Below are 25,014 nucleotides of genomic sequence, written 5' to 3' on the forward strand. Positions count from 1 at the left end.
GCCTTACTCTGGGCGCACACTGAGCAGGAGGAAACATACACCCTCACATCCTTAGCCAAGGTAGGCCACCAGTACTTCTCGGTCAGGCAGTGCATTGTACGACCGATACCTGGATGACCAGAGGAGGGTGACGTGTGTGCCCAGTAGATCAGACGATCACAGATAAGTGCAGGCATGTACTGCAGCCCAGCTGGATACTGCAGTGGAGATGGATATGTGCATAATGCCTGCGCTATATCCGCGTCCATCGCCCATACTACCGGCGCCTCAATGCATGAGGCCGGGAGTATGGGGGTGTTGTCTCTGGGCCTCTGCTCTGTGTCATATAGCAGAGACAGTGCGTCTGCCTTCACGTTCTTTGTAACTGGAATGTACGAGAGTGTGAAATCAAACCGGGTGAAGAAGAGGGCCCACCTGGCCTGGCGAGGATTCAGCCTCCTCGCTGCCCGAATGTACACCAGGTTACAGTGGTCTGTCCAGACGAGTAAAGGGTGTTTCGCCCCTTCGAGCCATAGCCTCCACACCGTTAAAGCTCGGACAACATTCAGCAGCTCCCGATCACCAACGCTTTAGTTCTACTCCGCCGAGCTGAGCTTTTTCGAAAAGAAGGCACAGGGGCAGAGCTTGGGTGAGGTGCCCGAGCGTTGGGATAAGACAGAGCCTATCCCTACCTCGGAGGCATCCACCTCCACTACGAACGGTAGTGATGGATCGGGGTGAGCCAGTACCGGGGCGGAGGTGAACAGACCCCGCAATCTACTGAAGGCCAAATCAGCCTCAGCAGACCAGCGGAGCCGGGACGGCCCGCCCTTCAACAAGGAGGTAATGGGAGCTTCGACCTTGTCAAAGCCCAGAATAAACCTCAGATAGTAGTTGGCAAAGCCAAGGAAGCGCTGCACCTCCTTCACCGTGGTTGGAGTCGGCCAATTACGCACGGCTGAAATGCGATCTCCCTACATCTCCACACCTGTGGTAGTAATGCGGTATCCGAGGAAGGAGATTGACTGCTGGAAAAACTCACACTTCTCTGCCTTGGCATAAAGATAATTTTCCAGCAGTCGGACCAGTACCTTGTGAACCAGGGACACATGCCGGCATGCGTAGAGGAATACACCAGGATGTCATCGATGTAGACCACCACACTGCGACCAAGCTTGTCCCGAAACACCTTGTTTACAAAGGACTGGAAAACGGATGGAGCATTCATCAAACCGTAGGGCATCACCAGGTAATCATAATGCCCCGATGTTGTGTTGAATGCTGTTTTCCACTCATCCCTTTCCAGAATACGCACCAGGTTGTAGGCACTCCTGAGGTCTAATTTGGTGAAAAAACGGGCACCATGCATTGACTCAATCACTGAAGGAATGAGGGGAAGAGGCTAACTAAATCGTAGCGTCACCTTATTCAGTGGTCGATAATCAATGCACGGGCGTAAACCGCCATCTTTCTTCTTCACAAAGAAGAAACTCGAGGAAGCAGGTGAAGTGGAGGGACGTATATACCCCTGGCGCAGGGACTCGTGACGTATGTTTCCATAGCCTCCGTCTCAGCCTGCGAGAGGGGATACACATGACTCCTGGGAGGTACAGCATCTACCCGAAGGTTTATCGTGCAATCCCCCTCCCGCAGGATCATGGTATTTGGGGGGAATGCGCACGGTGGGGTTACCGTCTGGACTTTCCACCGTGGTCGCACCAACGGAAACACCTAGACACCTACCGGGACACTCACGCGACCAGCCCGTAAGAACCCTCTGCGGCCATGAAAAATTGGGGTTGTGAAGGGCTAACCACGGAATACCTAAGACTACAGGGTAAGCAGGAGACTCAATAATCAAAAAAGTGACCTGCTCAACATGCGTCTCCTGTGTAATCATGGTGACTGGTACAGTAACCTCCTTAACCAACCCGGACCCTAATGGTCGACTATCAAGTGCTCTGATGGGGATTGGAATTGATAGGGGAACCAATGAAATGCCTTGACGGCGTGCAAATGCCCTGTCTATAAAGTTCCCAGCTGCGCCTGAAACGACTAGCGCCTTACATTGGGAAACTACCAGGTGAACAGGAAAAGAGATAGATAAGGTACAGTGCGCCGCAAAGGGCTCTGAACAAGTTTGAGTGTTCATTACCTGGGGTGATGCGTGAGTACCCTGCCTACCACCTCCAGACCCAAAGGAACGTTGACTGCGACATGAGGTGGCACTGTCGCTGTCCTCCTGCGCTCTCTCGACCTTTGGCTCCCCCCAGCTCCATCTGCTCGGGGTCAGAGTCGTCCAGAGTGGGAACGGGCAGACCCCTACCAGGATGTCCTCTGGCTGCTAGCAGATTGTCCAGCCGGATGGCCATGTCCACCATTTGGGAGAACGATAGCATAGCATCACGGCAGGCTAGCTCCTGTTGGACGTCCTCCCTTAGGTGGCACCGGAAATTGTTGATCAGGGCCCGCTCGTTCCACCCGGACCCCGCTGCCAGCGTCCGGAACTCCAGTGCGTAGTCCTGTGCGGTCCTCGTCCCCTGCCTCAGATGGACCAGTCGTTCGCCCGCTTCTCAACCCTCAGGCGGGTGATGGAAAACGGCCCGAAAGAGGCGAGCAATCTCCCTGTAGTTCCACACCGCGTTGGCCCACTACAGGGCTCTCCCACAAAGGCAGGAAATGAGGACGGATAACTTCTCCCGCTCCAGTGGCACCGGCCTGATGCTGAAGAAATATAAATCTAGTTGGAGCAGAAATCCCTTACATCGCGCTGCCGTCCCATCAAACGCCGGTGGCCGGGATATCTGGATCCCTCCAGGGGCTGGGGTGTAGGTTGCTGGATCCGGTTGACCAGCTGGTCTCGATAGATCGGGTCCTCTCTTCTCCAGGCGTTGTACTACCTGAAGAACCCGATCCATCGCTTCCCCCAAGCTGGCCAGCATCGAGGAATGCTCCTGGACCCTTGCCACAACTCCAGGCATGCGGTCTTCTCCTGCTGAGTCCATTCAGCGGGTGAGTGATTCTGTGATGAGGTGTGAATGAAGGAGTCAGGCGTAGGAGGTAAAACACCGAAGTCCAGAGTATATGAAACAATCACTCACAAAGACAAGGGGAACAGAGGGAACACTTATACACATACTAATTAGGGGAATGAGCACCAGGTGTGTGTGTGATTGACAAGACAAGACATGACAAGTGGAGTGATGAGAATGGGATCGGCAGTAGCTAGTAAGCCGGTGACGACGAATGCCGAAACCTGCCCGAACAAGGAGGGGAGGCAGCCTCGGTGGAAGTCGTGACACTATGAAGTGAACAGGGTGCCATTTGGGACACACTCTTTGTGATGCTGCTGGGAGGGAGACTGACTGAACTCACCTGCTTCAAACACTAAGCTCATATTTCTCCCCTATGTACCTGCTTGAAGGCTACTGGTCTGGCCACAAAACAAAATGTATGGGCTAGAGTACCGGTCTTTGAGTACAGCATTTTGGACTTGGAAATGAAATCAACATTATTTGGTTTCAAGCACAGTTTGTTCAAAAAGCAAAGGGCTTTCTTGTCCTTCTCCACCCACAGTATTGTGAACAATTGAAAACAATTCACAGGTTACTGAATAGGCTAATCAATAAAGTAATGCCAATGCGGCAGGTAACTTAGTGGTTAAGAGCGTTGTGCCAGTAACCGAAAGGTCGCTGGTTCTAATCCCCGAGCCGACTAGGTGAAAAATCTGTCGATGTGCCCTTGAGCAAGGCACTTAACCCTAATTGCTCCTGTAAGTCGCTCTGGATAAGAGCGTCTGCTAAAATGACAAAAAAAAAAAAATGTAAACACAATGTGCAGAAGAGAGTGTTCACAAACCAGCTGACTCGCAGAGGGGGATGAGTGGTAACCACCCAGCAAACATGTCCACATTTGCACGATATGGCCCCAATGCAGGCTAAAATATTGGTCCCATGTATAGGCTGCCCACGTTGAATCTTCACTCATTGGCTCCACATTGGCCCGAAGGCAGTTGGCACCAAGTGCAGCCTTCACTTCAACTGAGTTAAACCCACCCTTTTGGATCAGCTGCCTGTGACATTGTATCAGAAAGACAAAAACGTTTTTGCTATCATATATATATTTTTTCCAGAGAAACACAAAAAAAAATGTAATATGTCACATGCGCTTACCTAAGTGTTTTTACAGACTTCATCATTAGAAGTGTACAAGATAAAATGTTTGTTAACATCACACAACCGAACAATTAAACTGGAACGACACTCTCATTAACGGTTGCAAAAAAATTACTTGTGAACTTAGAACTAATGTAAAAGGTTTAATGTGAAAAAAGTATGATTCGGAAATGATTGGCTTTATTTTCCAAACCCTCATTGATTTGAATGGTGTCAGCTATTTTTATCTTGCATTATTTCTTACCTTAACAACATGAATTGGGGTATTTGAAAACCCGACCCCATATATTATAATGAGCCCCCACCTCTACATTATGAAGTAGCTGGGCTTGGTGTGGGCTAGCCTGTGTTGGGCTGGTGTGCGCTTGTTGTGGTCTAGCCCATTTTGGGCTGGTGTGGGCTTGTTGTGGGCTAGCCCATGTTGGGCTGGTGTGGGCTTGTTGAGGGCTATCCCATGTTGGGATGGTGTGAGCTTGTTGTGGGCTATCACATGTTGGGCTGGTGTGGGCTTATTGTGGGCTAGCCCATGTTGGGCTGGTGTGGGCTTGTTGTGGGCTAGCCCATGTTGGGCTGGTGTGGGCAGGCCCATGTTCGGCTGATGTGGGCCTGGTGTGGGCTAGCCCATGTTGGGCTGGTGTAGGCTTGGTGTGGGCTAGCCCATGTTGGGCTGGTGTGGGCTTGTTGTGGGCTAGCCCATGTTCGGCTGATGTGGGCCTGGTGTGGGCTAGCCCATGTTGGGCTGGTGTAGGCTTGGTGTGGGCTAGCCCATGTTGGGCTGGTGTGGGCTTGTTTTGGGCTAGCCCATGTTGGGCTGGTGTGGGCTTGTTGTGAGCTATCCCATGTTGGGCTGGTGTGGGCTTGTTGTGGGCTAGCCCGTGATAGATTTTGTGTGGGCTAGCCCCTGCCCACCTTGCCCACCAAATACCTATATGGGGCCAATGGGGTCATGTTTGCTGGGCAGTGCCATGGCTTCAGGACAGGACAGGACAAGTCACTACTTGCTTGCTCTGCCTCCATGTGCCAAAAGAGCTCTGTGTGCAGTATGAGGCTGGCTGACCGGTCAGGAGAGAAGCCAGGGGGAGTAGGTTGCCGTGTCACTCCTGAAATACAAAGAACCAGTAAATACACGTAAGGATGGTTGATAATACAATTTGGAGTTGAAGAAAATACAGCAGCCTACCAATTCTGGTGTGATACCCCAGAATGAGGAGATCCTACCAGAAATGCCAACGTGACAGCAATGAATGGGAAAATAATTTACTCTGCTATTTTCCATCTGTCAACCATTTTACAGATTTATCTATTTCACATTTTCAGGCTGTTCTAATGGAGACATTTATCCATATGTCTCACAGATGTCCACTATAAAGTAATGTTTCCCTAAAGAATTCCTTCAGGGCGTGAAGGATTTTAGATCAGCAGGTGTTTGATGTTCTCCTATTCTGATTTGACTGAGAGGTATCCTGGGAGGGTGGTGGTGGAAAAGCCCAGTTGTGTATAGTGTGAGTTATTATACATATTATAAATAGTATGGGAGGCCCATACTCCCTCTCCTGCCAAGATTTACAACCACCAGATGTGTCTCCCACACCTAGGCCTAACCAGCAGGAGCGAATGTCCAAAATCACACCATGGAGATATTATCTCTGTCAAACACACACACACACACACACACACACAGAAGGTCAATTTCCTCTGGATGTAGGCCTAGATCCAACAGAACCACAGATTATTTAGCTGAAGGTCTTATCGCCCAGACAGACTGCACATATTTCAGCCACGTTTACCATCCAGATGTTCAACATTCACATTTCATTGGTCATAACCAGACAGGAAACCTGGTTCTAAAAAACCATAAAGTTGATATTCACATTTAGAGACCTTGAAATTCAAGCTTCAAGGCATTTAGCATTCATTCGTGAGGCTCAAAATGCTGAGCGAAACCAGTCACAACGAGCATGTAGAACCTTCTGAAAAGTATTCCTTTGTTTTCATGGGTTATTAATTGATAATGTCTCCAGCAGACTGTTAAAGCTACTACAATGCTGTTGAAATGGAATAGGCTACACTGTGACTATGTCCAAGAAGAGCAGTGTGGGGGGGGTAACTCTAAACTCAGTGTCCTCTATGTCACAGCAAATCCCCAAATCAAAACCAGTAACTCTTTTGCTGCCAAGATACACAATGCATGCAGTTGTGTGGGGTCTCTCTCTGTACCCATTGATGTTGAAAGTGTCAAATCAACGTCCATCAAGCAAATGTTTTGATGGATTCTATCTATAAGGAATAGCCCTGAAAAGTATGCATAGGACTCGTATGCAGTATCCTAGCCTACCTTGAAATATTAACCCCCAAAAAGGCTTACTCACCACCTCTCATAGCAACCCATAGCAACTGCCTCTGTGGCAACAGAAATTTGGGACAACTAACCTCCCAACTGAAGCAACCAGCCTTTCAGACGGTCCAAGATTCCATTGGCTTGCTCGAGTGCACAGTAGAAGTGGCCAGTGAGTGAACTTGTCCATCAATAATGGATCTTGGATTACCTTTCTAAATTGTTCAGCTCATTCTTAGCTGAGGACAGGTCGAGGTGAGCCTGCGTGCATTTAGGCACTGGATGTCGGGAGAAACCTTTGTTTATTCACGTGTAAGTGTCTTTTATTTCAATACAATAGCCTACTGTTTTTTACAAAAGATGCTTTGATGCCTGTGACTGTTTTCACATTGACCATATTATATTTATTTCACTCATCCTTCTTTCCAGTGGACATTTCATTTTCTCATATTATTTCCAATGACTCCATGTATCAATGACATGTCAATGATACCAAAAAGGTGTTACATTTATGCAAATGTAATAATATTTTCAATATTCTCAAACGTTTTAAATATTCTCAAACATTTGAAATATTCTAAACAAGTCAACATCGTGCGTGATGACATGTGGTCGCAGAAAGTGGCCTAACAGTGGGTTTCCATAGCAGATGACGGGGTGATGAAACATCGGAAGCCATTCATTTTCAATGGAGGTAAGTGAAGTGGGCGGCGGGACCATTGGGCAATGCACGCATGGGTGAGGGAGCATGAACAGGGCAGGACCAAAGTTGGGGAAAGCTGAACTGTATGCATATACGCGATATCACGGCACCATTGACCAATCAAAGCTTACTATAGCTTCCAGCTCTTACTGGATTGGCTGTTGATACCTAGCAGTACCTAGCATGCTTGTTAGTACCCACATGAGGGAAAAGCTAGCTTTAGAATTTTCCAAATCACATCGGGGAATCTGCCGAGCAAGTATAGTATCGGCACTTCCCATTTTCATTGCCTTCAAAGATGCTCAATTAAATGAGAGTAGTCACGACATGTTTAGTAAAAAATGTGTTGACTTCAACCGACGATAGGATGACATCTATTTGGCAGATAATCAATAAAAACATTACATAACTGGAAGTCATGTTAGTGGAACTGTTATAAAATATATGAGTGACAGATACCAGTCTTTCTCAGTCTTATTTGAGAGACAGATACCAGTCTTTCTCAGTCTTATTTGAGAGACAGATACCAGTCTTTCACAGTCTTATATGATAGACAGATACCACTATTTCACAGTCTTATATGATAGACAGATACCAGTCTTTCTCAGTCATATATGAGAGACAGACACCAGTCATCCTCAGTCTTATAAAGGTTTATTGAGGACAGATGGCAAGTGATATGCAAACTCATTAATACACAGATCCAATGTTGCATGTTTTCAGACACGAGAAGCACTGAGAAGAAGAGTGACAGATAGAGCTGATGGGATCCACACTGACGGGGCGTACACCCGGCCAAAAACCAGCCACTTCCTCCCAGCCATCTCCACCATGGCGTCCTCCTACCGGAGCAACCAGCCCGCCCTGGCCATGAACCCCAGTGCCAACCAGCCCTGGAGGACTAACGACTACTACCGCACGGGAAGCGCCGCCGCCATCCCCTCCCTCTCCTCCATCCATAGGGAGAACCTAGGCTTCGACCTGGTCCGGCACCCATTGAACCGGTCGGCCATGACCACACGCTACACCCCACACGACTGGTACAAGTCCAGTCAGAGTCATCTAGGAACAGTGCTGAGCGGCTGAGGAGGGACACCATCAGGCTGATGCAGGATAAAGACCAGCTGACCAGGAGGACCCAGGAGACCACCAGTAAGTACATCGGGGAACGCCTCAACGACATCAGCTTCTGGAGGGCAGAGTTGAACCATGAGATCGACAACATGGTGAGCGAGATCATGGCCCTCACAGAGGTGAAGAGGAGGCTGGAGAGAGTCCTGCAGGAGACAGAGGGGCCGCTGCAGGTAATTGTGCGTGTGTGTTTGTGTGTTTGTGTGTGTGTGTGTGTGTGGTCGTTCAATATTGATGTCCTGAGGACGTCGGGAAATTCCTTCAAAACCGGCCACAAGGGGCAACAGTGAGCGTTTTTGCTGCCAACTTTACTTTATTTTCCTTTTTTCCATCGCAACTTTTTTCCCTCATTCAACTTTTTCACTCCGGACGCTTTATCTGGACATGGTTCGTCAACATCTTCAACAGCCGAAGCTAAGTAGTAACATTAACATGATGTCTTCTAATTGCAGTCGCTGTACTCATAATATACAGGAGAACGATCGCCTTACGGCGAGAATAGCTGTGCTACAAGCCCAGCTTCAGACGCAATCGTTAGGCAAGGGTAATTTCAGTGTAGGAAAGGAAGAAACAGCGTCTGTGCCACCAGTAAGTACAGATAGTAACGTTAGTATAAATCCCCCGCACAGTCCCCGCAGCCGGACAACTTTCTCATGGCTTCTGGAGGGAAATACTGTTGGAATGCTCAACCGGTGTCGCTCATTCAGCCGACAGAAACTTTCAACCGGTTTTCCCCATTATGTAGCGAGTCGGAGTCTGAGTCTGAGTCTTCTCTTGTCTCTACTCCTCCCGTTACGGGGTCTGAGACGCCAAGGCTCCCACCATTAGCTCTGACAAATTGAAAACCCTAGTCATTGGCGACTCCATTACCCGCAGTATTAGACTTAAAACGAATCACCCAGCGATCATACACTGTTTACCAGGGGGCAGGGCTACCGACGTTAAGGCTAATCTAAAGATGGTGCTGGCTAAAGCTAAAACTGGCGAGTGTAGAGAGTATAGAGATATTGTTATCCACGTCGGCACCAACGATGTTAGGATGAAACAGTCAGAGGTCACCAAGTGCAACATAGCTTCAGCGTGTAAATCAGCTAGAAAGATGTGTCGGCATCGAGTAATTGTCTCTGGCCCCCTCCCAGTTAGGGGGAGTGACGAGCTCTACAGCAGAGTCTTAGCACTCAATCGCTGGTTGAAAACTTTTTTCTGCCCCTCCCAAAAGATAGAATTTGTAGATAATTGGCCCTCTTTCTGGGACTCACCCACAAACAGGACCAAGCCTGACCTGCTGAGGAGTGACGGACTCCATCCTAGCTGGAGGGGTGCTCTCATCTTATCTACCAACATAGATAGGGCTCTAACTCCTCTAGCCCCACAGTGAAATAGGGTGCAGGCCAGGCAGCAGGCTGTTAGCCAACCTGCCAGCTTAGTGGAGTCTGCCAATAGCACAGTCAGTGTAGTCAGCTCAGCCATACCCATTGAGACTGTGTCTGTGCCTCGACCTAGGTTGGGCAAAACTAAACATGGCGGTGTTCGCCTTAGCAATCTTATTAGGATAAAGACCTCCTCCATTCCTGCCATTATTGAAAGAGATCGTGATACCTCACATCTCAAAATAGGGTTACTTAATGTTAGATCCCTCACTTCAAAGGCAGTCATAGTCAATGAACTAATCACTGATCATAATCTTGATGTGATTGGCCTGACTGAAACATGGCTTAAGCCTGATGAATTTGCTGTGTTAAATGAGGCCTCACCTCCTGGTTACACTAGTGACCATATTCCCGTGCATCCCGCAAAGGCGGAGGTGTTGCTAACATTTACGATAGCAAATTTCAATTTACAAAAAAATAAATGGCGTTTTCGTCTTTTGAGCTTCTAGTCATGAAATCTATGCAGCCTACTCAATCACTTTTTATAGCTACTGTTTACAGGCCTCCTGGGCCATATACAGCATTCCTCTCTGAGTTTCCTGAATTCCTATCAGACCTTGTAGTCATAGCAGATCATATTCTAATTTTTGGTGATTTTAATATTCACATGGAGAAGTCCACAGACCCACTCCAAAAGTATTTCGGAGCCATCATCGACTCAGTGGGTTTTGTCCAACATGTCTCTGGACCTACTCACTGCCACAGTCATACTCTGGACCTAGTTTTGTCCCATGGAATAAATGTTGTAGATCTTAATGTTTTTCCACAAAATCCTGGACTATCGGACCACCATTTTATTACGTTTGCAATCGCAACAAATAATCTGCTCAGACCCCAACCAAGGAGCATCAAAAGTCGTGCTATAAATTCTCAGACAACACAAAAATTCCTTGATGCCCTTCCAGACTCCTTCTGCCTACCCAAGGACGTCAGAGGACAAAAATCAGTTAACCACTTAACTGAGGAACTCAATTTAACCTTGCGCAATACCCTAGATGCAGTTGCACCCCTAAAAACGAAAAACATTTGTCATAAGAAACTAGCTCCCTGGTATACAGAAAATACCCGAGCTTTGAAGCAAGCTTCCAGGAAATTGGAACGGAAATGGCGCCACACCAAACTGGAAGTCTTCCGACTAGCTTGGAAAGACAGTACCGTGCAGTACCGAAGAGCCCTCACTGCTGCTCGATCATCCTACTTTTTCCAACTTAATCGAGGAAAATAAGAACAATCCAAAATTTCTTTTTGATACTGTTGCAAAGCTAACTAAAAAGCAGCATTCCCCAAGAGAGGATGGCTTTCACTTCAGCAGTAATAAATTCATGAACTTCTTTGAGGAAAAGATCATGACCATTAGAAAGCAAATTACGGACTCCTCTTTGAATCTGCGTATTCCTCCAGGGCTTAGCTGTCCTGGATCTGCACAGACTCTGCGAGGGCCTGGGATCGGGAGAGACACTTAAGTGTTTTAGTACTATATCTCTTGACACAATGATGAAAATAATCATGGCCTCTAAACCTTCAAGCTGCATACTGGATCCTATTCCTACTAAACTGCTGAAGGAGCTGCTTCCTGTGCTTGGCCCTCCTATGTTGAACATAATAAACAGCTCTCTATCCACCGGATGTGTACCAAACTCACTAAAAGTGGCAGTGATAAAGCCTCTCTTGAAAAAGCCAAACCTTGACCCGGAAAATATAAAAAACTATCGGCCTATATCGAATCTTCCATTCCTCTCAAAAATTTTAGAAAAAGCTGTTGCGCAGCAACTCACTGCCTTTCTGAAGACAAACAATGTATACGAAATGCTTCAGTCTGGTTTTAGACCCCATCATAGCACTGAGACTGCACTTGTGAAGGTGGTAAATGACCTTTTAATGGCGTCAGACCGAGGCTCTGCATCTGTCCTCGTGCTACTAGACCTTAGTGCTGTCTTTGACACCATCGATCACCACATTCTTTTGGAGAGACTGGAAACCCAAATTGGTCTACACGGACAAGTTCTGGCCTGGTTTAGATCTTACCTGTCGGAAAGATACCAGTTTGTCTCTGTGAATGGTCTGTCCTCCGACAAATCAACTGTACATTTCGGTGTTCCTCAAGGTTCCGTTTTAGGACCACTATTGTTTTCACTATATATTTTACCTCTTGGGGATGTTATTCGAAAACATAATGTTAACTTTCACTGCTATGCGGATGACACACAGCTGTACATTTCAATGAAACATGGTGAAGCCCCAAAATTGCCCTCGCTAGAAGCCTGTGTTTCAGACATAAGGAAGTGGATGGCTGAAAACTTTCTACTTTTAAACTCGGACAAAACAGAGATGCTTGTTCTAGGTCCCAAGAAACAAAGAGATCTTCTGTTAAATCTGACAATTCATCTTGATGGTTGTAAAGTCGTCTCAAATAAAACTGTGAAGGACCTCGGCGTTACTCTTGACCCTGATCTCTCTTTTGACGAACATATCAAGACTGTTTCAAGGACAGCTTTTTCCATCTACGTAACATTGCAAAAATCAGAAATTTTCTGTCCAAAAATGATGCAGAAAAATTAATCCATGCATTTGTTACTTCTAGGTTAGACTACTGCAATGCTCTACTTTCCGGCTACCCGGATAAAGCACTAAATAAACTTCAGTTAGTGCTAAATACGGCTGCTAGAATCCTGACTAGAACCAAGAAATTTGATCATATTACTCCAGTGCTAGCTTCCCTACACTGGCTTCCTGTTAAGGCAAGGGCTGATTTCAAGGTTTTACTGTTAACCTATAAAGCGTTACATGGGCTTGCTCCTACCTATCTTTCCGAGTTGGTCCTGCCGTACATACCAATACGTACGCTACGGTCACAAGACGCAGGCCTCCTAATTGTCCCTAGAATTTCTAAGCAAACAGCGGGAGGCAGGGCTTTCTCCTATAGATCTCCATTTTTATGGAACAGTCTGCCTACCCATGTGAGAGACGCAGACTCGGTCTCAACCTTTAAGTCTTTACTGAAGACTTATCTCTTCAGTAGGTCATATGATTGAGTGTAGTCTGGCCCAGGAGTGTGAAGGTGAACGGAAAGGCTCTGGAGCAACGAACAGCCCTTGCTGTCTCTGCCAGGCCGGTTCCCCTCTCTCCACTGGGGTTCTCTGCCTCTAACCCTGTTACAGGGGCTGAGTCACTGGCTTGCTGGTGCTCTTTCATGCCGTCCCTAGGAGGGGTGCGTCACTTGAGTGGGTTGAGTTACTGACGTGATCTTCCTGTCTGGGTTGGCGCCCCCTTGGTTTGTGCTGTGGTGGAGACCTCTGTGGGCTATACTCGGCCTTGTCTCAGGATTGTAAGTTGGTGGTTGAGGATATCCCTCTAGTGGTGCGGGGGCTGTGCTTTGGCAGAGTGGGTGGGGTTATATCCTTCCTGTTTGGCCCTGTCCGGGGTTTCTTCGGATGGGGCCACAGTGTCTCCGGACCGCTCCTGTCTCAGCCTCCAGTATTTATGCTGCAGTAGTTTATGTGTCGGGGGGCTGGGGTTAGTTGGTTATACCTGGAGTACTTCTCCTGTCTTATCCAGTGTCCTGTGTGAATTTAAGTATGCTCTCTCTAATTCTCTCGTTCTCTCTTTCTCTCTGAGAACCTGAGCCCTAGGACCATACGTCAGGACTACCGGGCATGCTGACACCTTGCTGTCCCCAGTCCGCCTGGCCTTGCTGCTATTCCAGTTTCAACTGTTCTGCCTGCGGTTACGAAACCCCCTACCTGTCCCAGACCTGCTGTTTTCAACTCTTAATGATCGGCTATGAAAAGCCAACTGAGAGACCTGAGCCCTAGGACCATACGTTGGGACTACCGGCCGTGGTGACTCCTTGCTGTCCCCAGTCCGCCTGGCCTTGCTGCTATGCCAGTTTCAACTGTTCTGCCTGCGGTTATGGAACCCCTACCTGTCCCAGACCTGCTGTTTTCAACTCTTAATGATCGGCTATGAAAAGCCAACTGAGATTTATTCCTGATTATTATTTGACCATGCTTGTCACTTATGAACATTTTTGAACATCTTGGCATGGTTCTGTTATAATCTCCACCCGGCACAGCCAGAAGAGGACTGGCCACCCCTCATAGCCTGGTTCCTCTCTAGGTTTCTTCCTAGGTTTTGGCCTTTCTAGGGAGTTTTTCCTAGCCACCGTGCTTCTACACCTGCATTACTAGCTGTTTGGGGTTTTAGGCTGGGTTTCTGTACAGCACTTCGAGATATTAGCTGATGTATGAAGGGCTATATAAAATAAAATTGATTGAAAAATTTATTGAATCTAGTAGGCTTGGGTTTTCCTTGTGTTTTGCTTGTGTTTTGCTAGAGTGTTGTGGAGGGATGTACAGTGCGTTCAGAAAGTGTTCAGACTCCTTCTCTTTTTCCTTTGTGGATACGTTACAGCTTTATTCTGAAATTGCTTAAATAATTTTTTCCCTCATCACATTACCCCATAATGACAAAGTGAAACAGGTTTTTAGAAATGTTTGTACATTTATTAACAATTAAAAACAGAAATAGCTTATTTATATAAGTGTTCAGACCCCTTGCTATGAAACTTGAAATTGAGCTCAGGTGCATCCTGTTTCCATTGATCATCCTTGAAATGTTTCTACAACTTGGTTGGAGTCCACCTGTGGTAAATTAAATTCATTGGACATGATTTGGAAAGGCACACACCTGTCTATATAAGGTCCATATTTACTCTGACAGTGCATGTCAGAGCAAAAGCCATGAGGTCGAATAATTTTTCCTTAGAGCTCCAAGACAGGATTGTGTCGTGGCACAGTTCTGGGGAAGGGTACCAAAATATTTCTGCAGCATGGAAGGTCCCCAAGAACACAGTGGCCTCCATCATTCTTAAATGGAAGAAGTTTGGAACCACTTGAGCCCGGACTTGAACCCGATCGAACATCTATGGAGAGACCTGAAAACAGCTGTGAAGCGACGCTCCCCATCCAACCTGACAGAGCTTGATGAGGATCTGCAGAGAAGAATGGGAGAAACTCCCTGAATACAGGTGTATTTAGGCAGTTTCTGCTGGTTTTTGGTTTTTCCTTTCAATTAAGACCTAGACATCCAGGTGAGGGGAATTCCTTACTAATTAGTGACTTTAATTAATCAATCAAGTACAAGGGAGGAGCAAAAACCTGCAGACACTCGGCCATCCATGGAATGAGTTTGACACGTGCTGTAGGGGATCCAGATTTGAGTTGTATCAGCGTGAACATTTTGAGTAATGCCTCCAATAAGCCAATATAATTTCCCAGTGTGCCTTGCCTTTTCGAGGGAATTGAGTTACCGCCCATGACTGTGTTTGTTAGTGACAGAGACATGGCTGTTGCATTTGTTCATTTTCAGTCATGTGGCCTTCATCGAGTGAGTTCCTAGACAAATATTATCGTTATAATAAATATCTTGGTGATATTTTATTACATATCTCATAAGGCCTTATTTTCAGGCCTAGCTTTACTGTAATACAGTGGCCTGAAACTCATCAGGCCTGCAAGAAGGGTTGCAAAATTCCAGTATCTTAAAAAAAAAATCCTGGTTGGAGGGTTTTCAGGAATCTTCTAACAGGGATTTCTGGAAAACGTACCAGAATTTTGCACACCTACCTGCAAGTCAGAGTTAGGGTATCCAACAGTTGGATTCTTTTTTTTACCCGCAGCCTGTATTCATAATGACTGTCAGGGTTAGGAACAGGGTGAGGAGACTATCAAAGCCATTTAAACTGGAACAACCATTTTAGTAACGGGTGCAAAAAATATATTATTTAACTGTGGCATAAGATTACTCAATCAATCACTCAATGTACATGCAAAAACACATATATTAAGAATTCCAAACAAATCAACCAACAGTAGAGCATGCTAGGTGGAAAGTTCAAATAACTTACAAAAATGGAGTTGATATGACTTGTGTCAGCACCACATAAAAATGTTAAGTAATAATGACTTTTCATTAACATTGAGAGTTCAACTTACTAGAAGTATTTGAGTTAAAATGCCTTGGGGTTTACAGTGATACAAATCGAATCACTTTCATCAACATTATTAACTCATCATCATAGTTCTTCACTTCATCAGTTACAGTCAATTCAATGCCAGAGACGTGACTCAGAGGGGTATTTATATTAGATAATAAGAGTAATTTGTCAATTAGATTGAAAGATGATGCTTCTACCACACCATAGTGCGTTTTACCAGTCGTACACACAACTGTGGAGCGACAATACTGCACTAATTTATTTCCTACATAGTGAACCACTTTGGACCAGGGCCCATAAGGTGTGATTGCAAGGACCTCCAGTGGGTGGTGAAGACGGCCCAGTACATCACTGGCACCTAGCGCCCACCCATCCATGACATCTACTCGAAACGGAAGGCAAGCAGCATCATCAAGGACCCCACACACCCCAGCCTTGAGCTGTTCACTCCCTTACCGTCGGGCAGACGGTATCGGAGCATGAGTTCTGATACCAACAGGCTCAGAGACAATTTCTATCTACAAGCGATAAGACTGCTGAATACTTGAACTGGACTGACCAACTGCTCTGATTCGCCACACCTTAGCACACATGCACTCACTCATGCACACACCCACACAGACATACACACACACACATATACATTCATGCTACATACATATCACAACTGCTGCTACCAGACTCTTATTATACTGCTCAGTTTATACACTGTCCCCCCCCCCCTTCCCCAATACACGTCTAAATATTGGACTATAAATTGTGCCTTCCTGTTTTATGATAAAATTGATTATTCTATTTTATTTTTTTGTATTCTTATCTTGAATTACAGTGGAAGTCGGAAGTTTACATACACTTAGGTTGGAGTCATTAAAACTCGTTTTTCAACCACTCGTTTTTCAACCACACAAATTTCTTTTTAACAAACTATAGTTTTGGCAAGTCGATTAGGACATCTACTTTGTGCATGACACAAGTAATTTTTTCAACAATTGTTTATGGACAGATTATTTCACTTATAATTCACTGTATCACAATTCCATTGGGTCAGAAGTTAACAGACACTAAGTTGACTGTGCCTTTAAACAGCTTGGAAAATTCCAGAAAATGATGTCATGGCTTTAGAAGCTTCTGATAAGCTAATTGACATCATTTGAGTCAATTGGAGGTGTACTTGTGGATGTATTTCAAGGCCTACCTTCAAACTTGTGCCTCTTTGCCTGACATCATAGGAAAATCAAAAGAAATCAGCCAAGACCTCAGAAAATAAATTGTAGACCTCCACAAGTCTGGTTTATCCTTGGGAGCAATTTCCAAACGCCTGAAGGTACCACATTCATCTGTACAAACAATAGTACGCAAGTATAAACACCATGGGACCACGCAGCCGTCATACCGCCCAGGAAGGAGACGCGTTCTGTCTCCTAGAGATGAACGTATTTTGGTGCGAAAAGTGTAAATCAATCCCAGAACAACAGCAAAGGACCTTGTGAAGATGCTGGAGGACACAGGTACAAAAGTATCTATATCCACAGTAAAACGTGTCCTATATCGACATAACCTGAAAGGCCGCTCAGCAAGGAAGAAGCCATTGCTCCAAAACCGCCATAAAAAAGCCAGACTATGGTTTGCAACTGCACATGGGGACAAAGATCGTACTTTTTGGAGAAATGTAATCTGGTCTGATGAAACAAAAATAGAACTGTTTGGCCATAAAAGGGGGCTGCTTGCAAGCCGAAGAACACCATCCCAACCGTGAAGCACAGGGGTGGCAGCATCATGCTGTGGGGGTGTTTTGCTGCAGGAAGGACTGGTGCACTTCACAAAATAGATGGCATCATGAGGAAGGAGAATGATGTGGATATATTGAAGCAACATCTCAAGACATCAGTCAGGAAGTTAAAGCTTGGTCGCAAATGGGACTTCCAAATGGACAATGACCCCAAGCATACTTCCAAAGTTGTGGCAAAATGGCTTAAGGACAACAAAGTCAAGGTATTGGAGTGGCCATCACAAATCCCTGACCTCAATCCTATAGAAAATGTGTGGGTAGAACTGAAAAAGCGTGTGCAAGCAAGGAGGCCTACAAACCTGACTCAGTTACACCAGCTCTGTCAGGAGGAATGGGCCAAAATTCACCCAACTTATTGTGGGAAACTGTTTGACCCAAGTTAAACATTTTAAAGGCAATGCTACCAAATACTAATTGAGTGTATGTAAACTTTTGACCCACTGAGAATGTGATGAAAGAAATAAAAGCTGAAATAAATCAGTCTCTCTACTATTATTCTGACATTTCACATTCTTAAAATAAAGTGGTGATCCTAACTGACCTAAGACAGGGAATTTTTACTAGGATTAAATGTCAGGAATTGTGAAAAACTGAGTTTAAATGTATTTGGCTAAGGTGTATGTAAACTTCCGACTTCAACTGCATGTCTTATTGTTGCATTGTCGAGAGGGAACCTGCAAGGAAGCATTTCGTTGGACGATGTATTTAATGCGTGTCCCGTACGTACGAGTAATAAAACTTGGAACACAGTATTAACAGTGTGTGACCATCAACAGGTCTCCCAGGAATGCCTGTATCACAGAGAGAAAAGGATGTCTATCGATCTGGTTCACGACGACGTGGAGAAAGATCTCATAAGGGTAAAACACATGTCATTACAATCATGGCATGAATATGACCAATGATCAGAATTTAATTAACTGAACTGTTTCCTGTTTCACTCATTATGTAACCAGGAATTGGAAACCATTAAGTCGTGCCAGGAGAAGATGAGGAGACATCTGGACAGAGCCATTGCTCAACTAGCGTGAGTCTACGCTCTTAGAGTATGACACAGAAATACTGGAAAATAGACCTTCACTGTTTGAAAGCTAGGCACCATTCTAACCCATAGTCCTACTCATTGAAACAGTAAGGTATAGAAATATACATAATATGCTAATATCTATGATTATACACTACAAGGGCTCATACATGCTTATAACATAGTAAAGCATTATACCTGTCGTGACTTGCAGAATCCTTTAATGGTTGAGTATTTAATTGTATATTGCACTGTCACGGTTTTGGCCGAGGCTGCCTCTCTTCCTTGCTCGGGCAGGCTTCGGCGTTCGTCGTCTCCGGAATACTAGCTGCCACCGTTGTATGTTTCTATGTTCGTTTGGTCTGGTCTGGTATTGTACACCTGTTATCGTTTAGTGTCATTAGTGTCCTATAAGTTCTCGTTGTGTTTGTCAGGTGTTGTGTGTGATTGTTTTCACTGTCGTGCGTTTTGCTAGTCCGTATACTGTTTGCTCGGTTGAGCTGTTCTCCTATGTGTAGGAGTGTTTTGTCGCACATGTTTAGTGCGCCCGTTTTGTTTTCGCCTGCGTGCGGAGTTCTCGCCTCAGGGCATTTCATCGTGCTTGAGTGTGTGCATTCACTAAAGTCTTTTGGACTTATTTTCTGCGTCCTGCGCCTGATTCCACCACCACACCCACCTACAGCAACACTGACAGAATCACACACCATTTCGAATGGAATCAGCAGGAGCCGCAGCAGCGCAGGAGACGTTGGAGGACAGGGTCCGGGAGCAGAATGACCAGATCCTGCGGATGGGGTCCGCCCTGCAGGAGGTGATCACCACCCTCCAACGCTGGGAGACCCGAGGGACACCCCCAACGCCATCTTCCCTGCCCTCACCATCGGCAAGTCAGCCCATTCCCGCTCCGGAACCCAGAGGAGTTAGACTCTCGCTCCCGAGGGCCTACGATGGGACCGCTGCCGGGTGTCAGGGCTTCCTTCTCCAGGTGGAGCTTTACCTGGCCACCGTGCACCCGGCGCCCTCGGGACACGAGAGCGTGTCCGCCCTGATCTCCTGCCTTTCCGGCAAGGCGTTAGAATGGGCCAACGCCGAGTGGAGGAGAATAGACGCTACCACCATCACGTATGCTGAGTTCTCCCGCCGCTTCAGGGCGGTGTTTGACCATCCCCCGGAGGGGAAAGCGGCGGGGGAGCGTCTGTTCTGCCTCCGGCAGGGGAAGAGGAGTGCCCAGGAGTTCGCGTTGGAATTCCGTACTCTAGCGGCGGATGCAGGGTGGAATGAGCGGGCCCTCATCGATCACTACCGCTGTAGTCTACGTGAGGACGTCCGTAGGGAGCTGGCCTGTCGGGACACCAGCCTCTCGTTCGACCAGCTAGTCGACATGTCCATCAGGCTGGATACCCTGCTAGCTACCCGCGGACGTCCCGAGGGGGGTCCGTCCATTTCACCCTCCAGCACCTCCGAGCCGTGCCCCATGGAGCTCGGGGGCTTTGGCGCTAGAGAGAGGAGGGGTCGGAGTACGAGGGGGTCCATCTCCTGCACCAACTGTGGTCGGGGAGGACACACCGCGGCTAGGTGCTGGGGATGGCCTCCTAGGGGAGAAGACGACAGGCCCCGCACTGGGGAGTCCTTCCAGGTGAGTAGGCGCCCACTCACCCAGAGCTCTCTGTTGCACACTTCTGTATACCTGTGCGTTTTCCACAGGTAGCACCTCATTCCCAGCATAAGGCGCTGGTAGATTCAGGCGCGGCTGGGAATTTTGTTGATAAGAAATTTTGTTTAGCCTTAGGGATTCCCCTTCTCCCTGTTGACGTCCCCTTCCCCGTTCATGCCCTAGATAGCCGTCCGTTGGGTGCGGGCTTGATCAGGGAGGTCACGGCGCCACTTAGGATGTGTGCGCAGGGGGGTCATCAGGAGATGATCCAGCTATTTCTGATCGACTCGCCTGCGTATCCGGTGGTGCTGGGCATGCCCTGGTTGAGTACCCATAACCCGTCTATTTCGTGGCAGGAGAGGGCTCTGATGGAGTGGTCTGCCCAGTGTGTGGGTCGATGTTTAGGCGTTTCCGTAGGGGCTACCTCGGTGGAGAGTCCAAACCAGGTGCCCGCATTGCACGTTCCCCCTGAGTATGGGGATTTGGCTATTGTGTTCAGTAAGTCGAGGGCGACGCAGTTGCCTCCCATAGGCAGGGAGATTGTGCGATAGACCTCCAGGCAGGAGCTGCGCTCCCACGGAGCCATGTGTATCCTCTGTCTCAGGAGGAGAAGAGAGCTATGGAGACTTACATAGACAAATCTCTGAGACAAGGATACATACGGCCCTCCACTTCCCCTGCGTCCTCGAGTATCTTTTTTGTGAAGAAAAAGGATGGTGGGTTACGCCCGTGCATTGATTACCGTGGTCTCAATCAGATCACGGTGAAGTACAGTTATCCACTCCCGCTGATTGCGCCCATGACGGAGTCATTGCACGGGGCGCGTTTCTTCACTGAATTAGATCTCAGGAGCGCGTACAACTTGGTGCGCGATTAGGGGGCGATGAATGGAAGACAGCCTTTAGTACCACCTCGGGCCATTACGAGTATCTTGTCATGCCATACGGGTTGATGAACGCTCCTTCAGTTTTCCAATCATTCGTGGATGAGATCTTCAGGGACATGCAGGGGCAGGGGGTGGTCGTGTACATAGATGACATTCTCGTGTACTCGTCTACCCGAGTCGAGCATGTGGCCCTGGTGCGCCGAGTGTTGCGGAGGCTGTTGGAGCACGACCTGTATGTCAAGGCAGAGAAGTGTCTGTTTTTCCAGGAGTCGGTCTCCTTTTTGGGTTATCAGTTGTCTGCGTCAGGGGTGAAGATGGAGGTAGACCGGGTGTCAGCCGTGCGTAATTGGCAAACGCCAACCACTGTGAAGGAGGTGCAGCAGTTTTTGGGGTTTGCGAATTACTACCGGAGGTTTATCCGGGGTTTTGGACAGGTGGCAGCTCCCATAACGTCTCTTTTGAAGGGGGGTCCGGTGCGTCTGCAGTGGTCAGCCGAGGCGGACAGGGCGTTTGGGAGGCTGAAGGACCTGTTTACCTCGGCTCCGGTGCTGGCGCATCCGGATCCTCTTTACCATTTCAGGTAGAGGTGGACGCGTCAGAGGCCGGTATAGGAGCCGTGCTTTGCAACGGTCCGGCACGCCACCTAAACTCCGCCCCTGTGCTTTTTATTCCAAGAAGCTCAGTCCGGCGGAGCGAAATTATGACGTAGGGGACAGGGAGCTGTTAGCCGTGGTACAGGCCCTAAAGGTGTGGAGGCACTGGCTTGAGGGGGCTCAACACCCTTTCCTCATTTTGACGGACCACCGTAACCTGGAGTACATCCGGGCAGCGAGGAGACTGAACCCTCACCAGGCGCGGTGGAATATGTTTTTGACCCGGTTCATATTTAAGATCACGTACATCCCTGGGTCACAGAACGGTAAGGCAGACGCACTGTCTCGGCGGTATGACACGGAGGAGAGGTCCGTGGAGCCCACTCCCATACTGCCGGAGTCTTGTCTGGTGGCACCGGTAGTGTGGGAGGTCGATGCTGAACTCGAGCGGGCGTTACGCACCGACCCTAGTCCACCTCAATGCCCGGAGGGTCGGAGGTACGTTCCGCTCGAGGTTCGGGATCGATTGATCTATTGGGCTCACACGTCACCCTCCTCTGGACACCCTGGTATCGGCCGGACAGTGCACTGCCTTAGTGCTAAGTACTGGTGGCCCACGTTGGCGAGGGATGTGAGGGTTTATGTTTCCTCCTGCTCGGTGTGCGCCCAGTGTAAGGCGCCTAGACATCTGCCTAGGGGTAAGTTACTACCCCTGCCCGTTCCACAACGACCATGGTCTCACCTCTCGGTGGATTTTATCACTGACCTTCCTCCTTCACAGGGGAATACCACTATACTGGTCATTGTGGACCGGTTTTCTAAGGCCTGTCGTTTGCTCCCTATGCCGGGCCTTCCTACTGCCCTGCAGACCGCCGAAGCGCTATTCACCCATGTGTTCCGGCACTACGGGGTACCCGAGGATATTGTGTCTGATCGAGGTCCCCAATTTACCTCCAGAGTCTGGAGAGCTTTTATGGAGCGGTTGGGGGTCTCGGTGAGCCTCACCTCGGGTTACCATCCGGAGAGTAATGGGCAGGTGGAACGTGTGAACCAGGATGTGGGTAGGTTTCTTAGAACATACTGCCAGGACCGGCCGGAGGAGTGGGCAGGGTCGTTCCCTGGGCCGAAATGGCCCAGAATTCCCTACGCCATTCCTCCACTAACCTAACCCCTTTCCAATGTGTGTTAGGTTACCAGCCGGTTCTGGCACCTTGGCAGCAGAGCCAGATCGAGGCTCCTGCGGTGGATGAGTGGGTGCGGCGCTCGGAGGAGACATGGAACGCTGCACACGTCCACCTGCAGCGGGCCTTCCGTCGTCAAAAGGCGAGCGCCGATCTCCACCGCAGTGAGGGACCGGTGTACGCACCTGGTGATCGAGTCTGGCTCTCTACCAGAAACCTGCCCCTCCGCCTGCCCTGTCGGAAACTGGGTCGGCGGTTTGTAGGGCCATTTAAAGTCCTGAGAAGATTGAACGAGGTGTGTTACAGATTACAACTACCTGTTGAGTATAAAAGTATTAACCCCTCGTTCCATGTGTCTCTTTTCAGGCCGGTGGTAGCTGGCCCACTCCAAGAAAATGAGATCAGGGAGACTCCTCCGCCCCCATTGGACATCGAGGGGGCACCGGCGTACTCCGTGCGGTCCATCTTGGATTCGAGACGTCGGATGGGGGGTCTCCAATATCTAGTGGAGTGGGAGGGGTACGGCCCGGAGGAACGGTGCTGGGTGCCGAGGAGAGACATTTTGGACCCGTCTCTCCTGACGGAATTCCATCGTGGTCACCCGACGCACCCTGCTCCGCGTCCTCCTGGTCGTCCCCGAGGCCGGAGTCGGCGCACGTCTGGAGCCGCGCGTCAAGGGGGGTACTGTCACGGTTTCGGCCGAGGCTGCCTCTCTTCCTTGCTCGGGCAGGCTTCGGCGTTCGTCGTCTCCGGAATACTAGCTGCCACCGTTGTATGTTTCTATGTTCGTTTGGTCTGGTCTGGTATTGTACACCTGTTATCGTTTAGTGTCATTAGTGTCCTATAAGTTCTCGTTGTGTTTGTCAGGTGTTGTGTGTGATTGTTTTCACTGTCGTGCGTTTTGCTAGTCCGTATACTGTTTGCTCGGTTGAGCTGTTCTCCTATGTGTAGGAGTGTTTTGTTGCACATGTTTAGTGCGCCCGTTTTGTTTTCGCCTGCGTGCGGAGTTCTCGCCTCAGGGCATTTCATCGTGCTTGAGTGTGTGCATTCACTAAAGTCTTTTGGACTTATTTTCTGCGTCCTGCGCCTGATTCCACCACCACACCCACCTACAGCAACACTGACATGCACCATACCAACTGATATTTGGTGTTTTATATCACTTGCACTTTAGGCCTTAACAAAGGCTTCTAAACTAACAGTGACTACAGGGTAAAATTGATCAAAAGGACATGGCTAGCTGCTCAGGGTTGAGACTTGCTGCCACTGATCTGTTCCCTATATACATTTAATTGTCAGGGAACCACTACCCTACAAATCACTTAAGTTGATACAGCACTATCATTAACGGGTGCAACAAATATAGCCTCTTACAACGCATGCCTTGAAATATGTTAATGAGTCAGAGACTCTTTCCCCGCCCACAACATTTTCCCACAATGCACCATAATTGATACAGTTAAACACATTTACAGTATTTTACTGTGTATTCTACAGTGTTTTACTGTTGAAATTACAGAAAATCTTAAGCCCTGTTTCCACTGGCACTTAAAATTAGGGCCAAATTCGAGCTGGGTCGAGGGAAACCCGGGCCAGCGCAGCCCAGTTTCACAACTGGTGCCAGCTCGATTAGAATTTGGGCTGGTGACGCTGTTACTATGCAACCACCAGCTGATCACTGCTGGATGCTGACACATTTAGCTAGTTCGTCTGGGCTTGTTAGCAAGCACATGGACAAGCAATACAATATTTTATGAGAACGTTCAGCCCTCAAATGCTAGCTACTTAATGTTAGCTAGCAAATCAGAGTTGAAACAAGTTAGCTAAATCATATCAAACCTGTCATATTGCTTGGTTAGCTAGCTAGCTAATAGCCAAAGCAATGGCAAGCAAGGTAGGAATTAAGTTAGCTAGCTAGCCTGTTATGTTAGCGATGGCGCTAACCATTTAGCTAGCTAGCTAACATCATAAAGCTAGATACATGGCTCTGAGTCTGGCTGGCACTGGCAGGAGTATGGTGAGGGTGAATTAAATTATTCAACATCTTGCTAGCTAGTGTCGTAGTAAATATATAATGTTCTAGCTTGGTCTGACTAAAATCTTGTGCATGACCCATTTTGTGTTGGGCCTTTGTATTCA

The 25,014-nt window shown here is 47.8% G+C and overlaps 1 pseudogene; it reads left to right on the top strand.

Moving 5' to 3' along the window:
* LOC121569968 overlaps window positions 1–25,014 on the top strand; it is an 87,254-nt pseudogene that overhangs the window by 49,823 nt on the left and 12,417 nt on the right.

The sequence above is a fragment of the Coregonus clupeaformis genome, chromosome 1, assembly GCF_020615455.1.
Source record: "Coregonus clupeaformis isolate EN_2021a chromosome 1, ASM2061545v1, whole genome shotgun sequence".
Classification (NCBI taxonomy): Eukaryota; Metazoa; Chordata; class Actinopteri; order Salmoniformes; family Salmonidae; genus Coregonus; species Coregonus clupeaformis.